This window comes from Nicotiana attenuata, unplaced genomic scaffold (genome assembly GCF_001879085.1).
Source record: "Nicotiana attenuata strain UT unplaced genomic scaffold, NIATTr2, whole genome shotgun sequence".
NCBI classification, from domain to species: Eukaryota; Viridiplantae; Streptophyta; class Magnoliopsida; order Solanales; family Solanaceae; genus Nicotiana; species Nicotiana attenuata.
In genome coordinates this window covers 129108-133011 of record NW_017670527.1, presented here as the reverse complement: position 1 = coordinate 133011, position 3904 = coordinate 129108, and positions in this window count along the sequence as shown.

The window sequence follows — 3904 nt, the reverse complement described above, 5'->3', positions numbered from 1 at the left end:
AGCCGACCCACAATAACCCAAATAGCATCAAACTTCCTCAAAGTCCGTGGGAGTCCAACTACGAAGTCCATGGTGATCCGCTCCCACTTCCACTCTGGAATATCTATCTGCCGAAGCAAGCCACCCGGTCTCTGATGCTGATATTTCACCTGCTGACAATTGAGACACCGAGCTACAAATCCCAATATGTATTTCTTCATTCTCCTCCACCAGTAGTGCTGTCTCGAATCCTGGTACATCTTCGTGGCACCCGGATGGATGGAATACCGCGAGCTATGAGCCTCCTCCAGAATCAACTCCCGAAGCCCATCTATATTGGGCACACATATCCGGCCTTGCATCCTCAGTACCCCATCATCACCAATAGTTACATATCTGGCATCGTCGTGATGAACTCTGTCCTTGAGGACAAGCAAATGAGGATCATCATACTGGCGCTCTTTGATGCGATCGAACAAGGAAGACCAAGAAACCACACAATCTAAGATCCGACTGGGCTCCGAAATATCCGACCTCACGAACCGATTAGCTAAGCGCTGAACTTCAACGGCAAGAGGTCTCTCCCCAACAGGAATATACGCCAAACTGCCCTTACTCACCACCTTCCTACTCAAGGCATCGGCCACTACATTGGCCTTCCCTAGATGGTACAAGATAGTGATATCATAATCCTTTAGCAGCTCCAACCATCTCCGCTGCCTCAAATTGAGATCTTTCTGCTTGAACAAGTGTTGGAGGCTACGATGATCAGTAAACACCTCACAAGACACACCATAGAGATAATGCAGCCAACTCCAAATCATGAACAGGGTAGTTCTTCTCATGAGGCTCCAACTGACAAGAATCATATGCAATCACTCTTCCCTCCTGCATCAACACACACCCAATACCAACTCTAGAAGCATCACAATATACTGTATATGAACCTGAAGCTGATGGCAATACTAACACTAGAGTTGTGGTCAAGGCAGTCTTGAGCTTTTGGAAGCTCGCCTCACACTCATCCGACCACATGAAAGGTGCACCCTTTTGAGTCAATTTGGTCAAGGGTGATGCAATAGATGAAAATCCCTGAACGAACCGACGGTAATAACCCACCAAACCAAGAAAGCTGCGAATCTCTGTGGCTGAGGACGGTCTGGGCAAACTCTGAATTGCCTCTATCTTCTTCGAATCAACCTGAATACCCTCACTGGAGACAACGTGCCCCAAGAAAGCCACAGAACTGAGCCAAAACTCACACTTGGAGAACTTTGCATAAAGTTTCTCCTCCCTCAACCGCTGCAATACAACTCTCAAATGCTCGATGTGCTCCTCCTGACTACGCGAGTATACCAGAATATCATTAATGAATACAATAACAAACGAGTCGAGGCAAGGCTGAAACACGCTGTTCATCAAATGCATGAACGCTGCTGGGGCATTGGTCAGCCCAAAAGACATCACAAGGAACTCATGTTGATACCCAATTTTTCCCTCATATATTTAAAATACATATATACTTTCAAAATAGTGCATGAGCATCAACCAATATTTTTTTCATAATCTTCTGCAATTTTAAAGGGATTTTAATTGATTTATTCCAGCATTTTATTATCTAAACTAATTACTAATTGCATCACAAATGATTTTGTAATAATTTTATTGCTTAATTCTATCATTTATATTTATAATTAAGATTTGATTATTTTATACATAATTATATTTACATCTGTAGGTTATAATTGCAATAACTTTGCAACAATAGCCCATGTATGCATAATTTCTTTATTTTTATACGAAAATGACTCTTTATATTTCTATCATATTAAGTAATTATTTTAAATTATTTTTCATATATAAATAGCACTTTTCATCATTTATTAACTATTTTTATAAATTATTTTATTAAATTAAATGGGTATTTAAAATATGACCTCTTTTAATTTGATTTTCGGACCTTAGCCCAATAACTACCCCAGCCCAATACCCTAACCTAACCCAATACCCATAACCCAAACCCAATAACCCAATTTTTATAACCTACCCCAACCCCAGATTTAATCCTGGCCGTTGGTCTCAGAAGATCAACGGTCCAGGACAATCCTTCCATTTTAATTAACCAAACGACCTAAACCCTACCCAATTCCCAAATCCGCCGCCCTTGAGACCCCCTCCCTCCTCTCGTCTCTCTCACCTTCCTTCTAACCCTAGCCCGCCGTCACTGAAACCCCTTTGATTCATGGGTTCTTTCTTCAACCTCAAGCCTTATCAGGCCTCATATCTCTACTAGTTGTTCGATTTTCATGATACTTGATGGAATCTCAAAGAGATTCGAACCAGATTTGGTTCAAATCTCCCATTTTCTCGATTAATCCGTTTGTGAGCACTAATATCTTCGTGTTTATGGCTTCAAATCTCTGGTTCAAACCAGATTTTTTCACCTCTGTTTATTTTTTACATAACCTAACTATTTCTGGCTAAATCTGGTCAGATCCCTTTAGATCTGAAGCGGTTTGAGTTTGTTTGTTACTTTTCCTTTAAGATTCTTTTGTTTTTCCTACTATTGTCAACCGATTTCATTTTTTCCTAAAGCTAGGGTTTTGGTTGTAAGAGATTTCTACAAAAACGTTTTAAAACGTTTAAGTGTTTAACTCCGGCTTTCTTCCTTTACTTTTTCGACTGATTTTCATCTCTATGCCTTTATTCCCTAGGGTTTTCAATTATTCTATTGTTTGCTATAATGTTTGCCTATTTACCTTGGCTGTCAATTAAAGTGATTAATTGATTTACTTGCCTAATTAGGGTTCAAAATTGTTCTTTCCTTTTTTTTTAGAACTGATATTTCCTCGATAGAATTTTACCAATTCTTTCCATATGTGTGATTCATAATTGGTCCTACTTTCCTTATTTCTTTTGCTAGCCTGATTTCTGTACTTTGATTATTAGAACCGACTTTTAATTGATCTCTGGACTTACTACTTACCTTATTTAGACCTCAATCTTGACTGCTGATTTATTTTGTGTTAATTTAAGTGATACTTCTGTGATTCTGCTTATTAATTGATTCCTGTTAGCCTTAATTGACTGATTAACTAATCTCTTTGCCTTATTTGTGTGCCATTGATTCTCCTACCTTATTTGGTTTTAATCTACTGTATGCTATAAAAACCTTTCATTACTCTGATTTTTAAACACGCACTCACACTTACAGACTTACACTCACACTTACACACTCTTACAATTTCTTCACTTTACAACTCAAAAGCTCTCTGCTTTTCCTCAAAGAATTTAAGTTCTCTCTTTGTGCGACTACTCTGATTTCTGCACTTTTTTGCCAGCTGGAAGCCAAGGCTAAACTCTTTGGATCCTAATTGCCATTAAATTCCTGTTTACTTTCTTCCATGACTTCCGCTTCTGCGGCTATTTTGTCACTTCTGCGACATCGCACATGCGGAAAAACCATCGCATGTGCAGAGTTCACTTACGTCGAAGGAATCTGCTTATTCAGAAATTGGCTCGCATCTGCACACCTGCAGCCAAAGCGTCGCACCTGCGACCACTGGTGCTCCTGCTGTCCTTTCAATCGCACAAGCGAAGCCGTTTCTGCGAAACATTTCCAGCTCCTGCGCTCCCAACTGGCACGCCTAGCTCCGCATCTGCGACCAAGTGCTCTATTTTGTGAGCCCGCACCTACGGCCAATCCCTCCGCGGGTGCGAAGACACCAGAAACTGCAATTCTTCAGCAAAAATTCAACAAGTCCAAATTGTTCCGGATTCGATCCGAATCACACTCGGGTCCCTGTCCGAATATACCAACTAGTTCCAAAACACCTATCAGGCCTACTCGAGGCCGAAAATCACATCAAACAACATAAATTCTACGGATCGCAACCCAAATTCAAGCATAAGAAATTATGAACTT